This window comes from Equus przewalskii, chromosome 13 (genome assembly GCF_037783145.1).
Source record: "Equus przewalskii isolate Varuska chromosome 13, EquPr2, whole genome shotgun sequence".
NCBI lineage: Eukaryota > Metazoa > Chordata > Mammalia > Perissodactyla > Equidae > Equus > Equus przewalskii.
This window is the reverse complement of record NC_091843.1, coordinates 60,937,931-60,946,679: the sequence shown is the minus strand read 5'-3', so window position 1 is coordinate 60,946,679 and position 8,749 is coordinate 60,937,931.

Here is an 8,749-nt window from a genome sequence, read left to right as displayed (position 1 = left end):
TCCCGAGAACCCTAAATATGTGGGTAAATCTAGACTATAACAAGGAGGCAAATAGCATGAACCTTTGCTACTTACACAAGGAATGCAAAAGTTGCTCTGCCTTGAAGAAACAAACTTATCTTCCTTTTCTTTTTCCTTCAGTTCTCATTTTGCCCCCAAAGCAGTGCCTCCAAAAGAATTCTCTTCTCTCTTCCTACCTCTGTTCCTATTGCTCCTAAAACCAAGAAGGCAGAATAGACATGATTTTGCATAATGCTGCTGTTCCTGCCTTAAGAAGGAGTGGACTCGGGTACAACATGGCCAGGGATTTGCCACTGAATGAGTCATGATTTGTAGGTCAGTGAACACCAGGAGGGAGTAGGTAGTGAAGACTGGTTTAGGCATTCAGTGGAGCCCTAGAATCACCAGGATGGGGCTCTGTGGTGGATGCTGCTCAGTATCCATTCTTCTTTGATTAGCAGCCACATTTTCAGTTCACATGGGACTGGCTACATCTTTAAGCTCTAGAAACAAGCATGTGACAAATCAGCGGTTCCCAAACCAGGAGAGTGATTGTTAAGCCTCAATATGTGACCTAGCCAGGACCATGAAAGTTAGATGTGGGATTTTTGGCACAACACATCAAAACACTCCCTTTCCCCTAGTGCTGCTCTTCTGGGCATTCATCATGTTTTCTGGTCAAGTTGAACAAAATTCTTAAGTCTCACAGAATTTCCACTTCGAGGCCTGACTCACCAAGGTAGAACACAGAAAACCCAGTCTTTAGCAGTGAGGAAACAGCCATGTGACCTCGATGCCTTCACCAATCACTCAATCATGCGAAACTGTGGGAAGTCAATCATTCAAGGAAGGAAGCTCTGGGGATGCTATTTGACTGGCGAGGATAGCAATGAAGATGTATAGCTTTTGGGGTTGGCAGTGGTTGCATGTTCAATTTTTCAGACTTGGAGCGGCATTGGTACCAGCAGCATTTGAGCTCTTGGCACCAGTGCAAAGAAAGCACCTAGTGTTGGTATTAGCAGGGTAGCAGTGGCAGCATCAGTGGTAGTTTCTTTATTCGTGTTAGAAGCTAGACCGTGGGAGTGGTTCTCCAGCCCTTACAATTCTGTAGCCTACAAAACAGTCTTTTACTAAATCCCCTTTCTGTTTAATCCTTGGTCAGAGCCTGTGGTTACAAGTAAGAACTCTAATTATAATGTAAAACTACTAGATATAAACCTGGAAACTTCAGGGGCCCTGACATGAAGATAGAGTATTAGAAAATGAAGTTAGCATACAAGAAAGGAAGGCTGAGCCATCAAGAGTTAGAGATAGGGGCTGGCCCCATGGCTGAGTGGTTAAGTTCGCCTGCTCCGCTGCAGGCAGCCCAGTGTTTCGTTGGTTTGAATCCTGGGCGCGGACATGGCACTGTTCATCAAACCACACTGAGGCAGCATCCCACATGCCACAACTAGAAGGACCCACAATGAAGAATATACAACTATGTACTGGGGGGCTTTGGGGAGAAAAAGGAAAAAAATAAAATCTTAAAAAAAAAAAGAGTTAGAGATAGAATGAGATTTACTGAGCACCTGGATCCAGCCTTGCCTGAAGCTAAATGAATAGCTATGTAAGCTAATAAATAAATTCTTTTTTTTTTTACACAAATCATTTTGGGTTGGATTATCTGTCAACAAAATTGAAGGCATTCTGATTAATATAGGTTCTTGATTAATATCTATCTATATCTATGTTTATGGCAGGAGTGTCAAAGAATTTGTGGGTGTTTTAAAACCACCACAGTGACACAGCTGGTCAGTGACAGAATTGAGATTCAAACCCAGGAAGTCTGAATCTTACCTACTACATCAAAAGGGATCTATGAATCAGAATATGATACGTATATGTGTGCCAAAAATTACAGGCATTAAAAATGATATAGAGCAGTGATTTTCAATTTTTCTTTTTAGCAGCAGAATCCTTTAAACAAATAAATTTTTTTTAAAAAAGTAAAGCATATTTTTTAAAAAGCTCTTATTGATGAAGGTGGGATCTGGGCTGCAGAGGGAGGTATGGAACTCTGTCCACTTGGCCACACTCCAAACCTTGAAAAACCCTCTGGCATCTCAGAGGAAGCTCTGGGTCTCCTCAGAGTGCTGATTTGAAACCAACTATTTATACATGAAAATCCAGGCACGTGGGAAGATGTTCAATATATAGTGTTGGTGAGCAAAGCAAATTTAAAAAGGAGTATGTGGGGGCTGGCCTGGTGGCGTAGTGGTTGAGTTTGTATGCTCTGCTTCAGCCGCCCAGGGGTCACGGGTTTGGATTCTTAGCACTGCTCATCCAGCAATGCTGTGGCGGCATCCCACATAAAATAGAGGAAGATTGGCACAGATGTTAGCCCAGCGACAATCTTCCTCACACACACACAGAAAAAACAGTATGTGCACTGTGGTCCCATTTTTGTCAAAAAACAAGCATCCCCAAGTATACAAGAAAAAGAGTATAAAGAAACACATGGAAATATTAATGGACTGGTGGTCTTGCGGGTGATTTTATTTTTTTTAATTTTATTTTTTTGTCTATCTGAATTTACTAATATTACCTTGTATAGAGAAAAATCAAGGCTTTTTCTGTGAGATAACTTTCCCTATACTTAACCCCTGATTTCACTACCTTAAAATATGTTGACAAATCTTCGACTGCGGCTGAATCAAATTAACTTCTCAAAGTTATGAGTAAACTGAGAAACACAGTCAGTGATGTCTGGGAAGTTCTGCATTTAGCATATATTTAGCAGTATGCTGACACTCAGGGGTGTTTCAGTCCTGAACTGAACTTAGAATTCTTCATTCTTGCCTTTTATTCTATTGAATAGAGACCCCCAAATTGCTTCATAGATTTTAAACGAGCCAAGGAATATTTGTGCCTTTTAAAAACATGGCATTTGAATAGACACCATGGCTTTGAGATGCAAATAGATAATTTATTCAATACAGAGAGCTCATCTCCTCTCTCATCAAGGCCTCACTGAGATAGACGCTCAAGCATGGCCATTGGATCTGTTCTGGTTCAGTGGTGGACAAAATTAGCCTATATGCAGATAGCATCCTTCCACATTTGCATGAAGAAGAGAAAATCATTATCAGGCCTTTATTAGCACCACTAAAGATTTTACCTCTATGATTAAAAACTGCAGTTTTTTAAAAGTCATTGAAACAGACTGAGAGAATCAAACTCCATTTTGTTCTCCCCTCCAGTATGTTACATCAGGATTTGTGTATTTAAAGATAGCTGTAATGAGAAAAATCATGTTGTCTTGGAATTGTAAGGGATCTTGAAGATCATATAGACTTGCTTTGCTGGTAAAGAAACAGACACTGCAAAGGTTGTGTCTTGTCAGGGTTACACAGTCCCAAGGAGGATAACTAGACTAGAATCCAGCTCTCCTCGCTTTGGGGCAGTTTTTGTCCAATCATGTCACACTACTTATGATGAGAGAGCTTCCTGAATACTTCCATATGGGCTTGAGATCTCTGGCATTTCCATGTGATGATTTTTTTTTCTTATAGGAACATGGAATTATTAGCTTATGACCACTGTTCTTCAGCAAAGTATGCCAGGGTCACTGGGCCCTTTTCTGAAAGAGAGTCTGTATGTCTATAGTGAGGGTACGTGAGTAATGTCTGTGCATCTCCTGCAATGAAGCTATAACTGAATTTCTTATGGAGGTCACAGTTTTACCCCATGGAAAATAATAAAAAGGGTCAGAATTTACCCTTCTTTATGCAGGAGTCCCATCCAGAGACTTCTGTTTAGAACTACAGAAAAAACCTTTCTGTCATATACTCCCCGATTGCCAACTAAGAGACTTCAGTTCTGGGGCTCAGGACAGCTCAGACAGATGAAGATTCTTACCTTTAGGCAGAGAACTAGCTATCAATTGGGAATTTGTAGGGAATGGAAGGAGTATGAGATGCTCTATCTGTTGATATCCTGCTAATTCTTTCTCATTGCAATAAAGAGAAATTTAACCCAAACAGGAGGTAACTCCAAGTTTAGGAGACCCCTACAACAACTGTATGATAGAATTCTATTTAAAAAAGCAACTTATTTTATATGATTCTCTTGTTGGTTCTGTGATGTCAGCACAGATGAGGATAATGAGGTCCAGAGAAATGAAGCCATAGGACTCGGTCACAGTTCTGGCTCTGCGGGAGCAACCACTCCTCAGGCTTAGTCTATTATTGATGCAGCTATAGGAATCTTACAGCCATGGAAGCAATCAGTTCAGAAGAGCATAAAGATTAAACAACAGAAAGTATTCTGTTAAGGGCAAAAATCCCGTGACCGAGATAGTCAAAACCCTGTCCTCACAGGGGTGGGGATGCTCTGCAGCTAAACACACTGAGAGTGGCTTCTTTTCATTCTGGCTTTCAGACATGAATTTGTAACTTTGAAGTGTAGGAAAATGAAAATGTTTATTTTTTAAATTGTGTCCAAAAAGGGAACAAACGCTTTTCAAGCCATTTAATGTGTCATTGGGGTGTTACGTGAGTGAGCAACCGGGTTTTGATGTGCCCTTATTATGGTTGATGGACTTACAAAGCAGCACAACTGGACATGAAGGTCTTCCAGCCTGTGGTGAGGTGCACTTTAAAGTCCTGCTGCAAAATCTTTTATAGCCCTGGGCGACAGGCTCACCTGATTGTCAATCTGCAAGCTGTCCGGGTGACCTTCCCACTCATAGAGGTGACCTCAAACAGAGTGCTATGTGGGCAATAATCAGCAGATTGACACACTAGTTTACTAGTTAGAGCACGTAACAGCTTTCACTTCTATTCATACTTCAAATTACTCATAGTCTCAGTTCTTTTAGGTTTAGTTTAACCTCATTCAGATTCTATAATTTGCATGGCTGATTTAGCAACATAATTACTTTTTTTCCTGGTAAAAAAATTTCCTTGGATGGTGTTAATTCTTTCATTCAATATTTACAACAAATATTTATTAAGTTAGATAGTGAGCTGATCACTCATTTCATAAATCTTGTCCCTCTTTTACCTATGTCTTTCTTTTTTTTTTTTTTTTTTTAAAGATTTTATTATTTCCTTTTTCTCCCCAAAGCCCCCCGGTACATAGTTGTATATTCTTCGTTGTGGGTTCTTCTAGTTGTGGCATGTGGGACGCTGCCTCAGCATGGTCTGATGAGCAGTGCCATGTCCGCGCCCAGGATTCGAACCAACGAAACACTGGGCCGCCTGCAGCGGAGCGCGCGAACTTAACCACTCGGCCACGGGGCCAGCCCCTACCTATGTCTTTCTTTATATGTGCTCTTCCCTCTGTCTAGAAATCTCCTTACCCTCTTTCTTTTCTAGCTAACTCCTCCTTATCCTGCAAACGTATCTGTTCTGAAAAGACTTTCTTAGCCCACAAATTACTTTGATGCCAATACCTTTATTTATGCCCCGATGGGAATAGATGAGATCACTCAGGAAGAACACGTCATGTGAAAACAGAAGAACTGGTTTGTAAGGGACACACAGAGGAAGCAATACCTGCAGGTGAGATGGAGAAGCAGTGGCTACAGAAGTAGAAGAACTGGGAGAGACACCGAGGGATGACTGTTTCCAGGTGCAGAGCGTAGCAAGCCCTGCTCACTGCTGCAGAGAGGAGAACTCAGCTAACAAGTGAAAACCATTGCTGGTCTATATTTGTATCTGCTCACATACACACACAGTCACACTGGAATGACTCATAAAAATCCAGGGACAGTGGTTACCTGCGGAGGAGGGTAGAGTCTGGGCAGATGTGGAATATGGATGGAAGATTGACTTTTATATTTTGCATACCTTCTAAAGTTTCTGAGTTCTGAATTATGTGAATATAACACATATTTAATAAATTGAATTAACATTAATTAGACTAATTGCAACTCTCTTATTAATGTTCATATCAGATTAGCAAAATATGCAAACTTCCTAAATTTTTATATGAAATTAAAATTGAGTTTAATGGGTCAAATGATCTAATCAACATTTGCATGAAATATGTGCAATAAATCTTTGGTAAAAATCATTACTGCATTTGTTAAGTATACTGTATTGGAAAACAGGATGTTTTCCAATCCACTTGGACTGGGAATAAAAATATTCTGAAAATTGTATAAAGCATTTTCTTGATGCCACAAAGCTCCTGGAATCCTTTTATTTTATTTTAAGTAAGAGAAGTGCACCAGAAATAAAAGATTTACATATACCTAATGAGGGATCAAATCTTTATGTTCATCACAGAGTTTAAGAACTTAGCGTTAAAAAAAATTTGTTTTCCATTTGGGGAAATGAAATAATGAAAATGATAGAATTATTTTGCTTTACAAGGAATATTTGCTAAAGTGTTAGTGTCCAAAAGATCCTGTCAGATAGGGTAAAGATTTTTTTTCTGGTTTTATAGGTGGTGTATTCTATCATTACTATAGGCAGTTCTTTGAGCTGCCTATAGGAATATTTTTTTAATGTATTGGTTACATATGGTAATTTCTGTGTATTAAATCTTTCAAAATGTTTCCATCCTACTTCTTGTTGTTGTTGTTATCTCGTTCTATGTCAAAACACCTTTGTGGGCTCTTAGGACGACACCCAACCTGTCAGATTCTCCTTTCTGGACTTATTTGTAGCTAAACAAGAGGTGGTATTCCACTGATTTTAGCTGAGCAGCCTGAAATAAATTCCAACTGATTTTTAGTTTTTAATAAAAATCCAGAGTTAGGAAATTCCCTGAAGTACAGTGACAATCATAATGCCTATTCTTTTCAAGAAGTATTTAAAATATTTTTTAATATATTTTAACTTTTCTAAAACTTCCAAAAGGATTTTCTAAGAAGTTAACATTTTGTAACTTTTTAAAAATAAGACTTTCTTGCAATCGTTAAATTTCGCACTTTTACCTAAGAGAAATGCTCAGGATATGTAAATGGATGTGTATTATGTTTCAAGTTAATAATTCCAAAGGGTGATAGAGGGACATACTCTCTCTTGAGAGCAATTTTGTGAAGCCTAGTAGGCATTTCTGAGTCCTTAAGAAAAAAATATGTGAAAAGCCCAACATTTGATTCATTCTCTATTTTAAGGATAACTATAATAACATTATAATCTACACTGTATTAGCTATAAGAGAAAATAAACTGATTCTCATAATTTTGCTTTTCTCTTTAAGATAAAGTCCCAATCAAATAATTTTTTCTGCTATTTAAAATTTGTCTCGCTGACTGAGTTAGGACAGGCTAGGCTATCCTGCAATAACAAACTAATCCTGAGATCTCTAGGACTTAACACAATAAAAATTTATTTCTTGTTTATAAAAATTCTAGTGCAAGAATGATACTGCCAGCTATGTAATGACTCAGGGATTCAGGCAGCTTTGTGCCTCTGCTGTCTCAGCAGGTGGCCTTGATTGCTGTGGCAGAGACACCTTTAACTCCATTCACAGACCACTAGCCAGAATTATTTGCATGGCCACAACCTACCTATAAGGAAAGTTGTGAAATGCTGTTTTTTCTTGTGATCAGGAAGAGGAAATGAAACGGGACTAGGTGAACACAAGCATTGCCTTTGCCACAGTTTTAAGTGTAAATCATTTGAAAGTACTTTTTCTAGTACCAGATATCCTTTGAAAAGGAGAATTTCTCTAATTGAAACCAAATTAGAACTGTTAGTCATCTCTGAGTCCTTCTGTTCATGATGGAAACTATTTCAACAAACCATGTACTGACATACAATTGACCGTCCAATCATGAGATTTGTGAACTTCCCTGGCTTATTATTGCCTTCGAGATTTAACATCCCATAATTTGTTTTATTTTGACTGGACATTGAAAATGGGGAGGGATTTGAGATGTAAGAATGTATCAGTTTATAATATTGCCAAGCAGAGAGAGAGAGAGAGAGAGTCAGAGAGTCTCCCATCGTGACTTTAATTTAGCTTTTTAAAAATGTTACCATCAAAAATGGTTTGCATGCCTCTGATAATAAATATGGTCTTAAAACTTTTACTGCATTAGCATTTGATGGAGTGGAGAACCTACATTAACAAAAATGAAATTATATCTAGTAAAAAGACTCTATAAATGTCACGGAGATAAATGAGATATTTTCATAACTTAAAATTCTCTTTCCTCTGGGAGCATTTTTAACCTAAAATAAGAACCAAAATTTTATAGTTTCAGGCTATTTTGGACTCTACCAGAATGAGTATTTTTTTTAAAAGTTCCCGTTGCAAACTTTAGAGTGTAGTCAGAGATGGTTGCAATATTTGCTATTGGTTTGCTTTATTAATGCGAAGACATCCTGGGTACAAAAGAGAATCAATGGCTATATATCTAATATAGGTAGACTTTTCCTTGGCACACAGGGCACTTGGAATGGACCATATAGCTATCATTTGAGGTCTGTGGGTTGACCTGCTGGGTACAACATAAGGGTTATATATGGTAGCTGGCCTGGCAGGTCTGAGCATTGGTACAATATTTATGAGTTCCAGCTTGGCTTCTGGACTCTTTATAGTCTCAAATAAGTAACAGGTGAAATTGTGAAAAGTAACTTTACTGTTGGAAGTGATGCAAAGTCTTACTTTAGCCAAAATAATACATAAATAAACAAACAAAGCAGCAAGAAAATAAACCTTCAAACAAATTCCACAAAAGAGATTTTTTTATCTCACATTTCTATTAACAACATTGATGGTACAGCTAACTAAGAATGAATGAGAA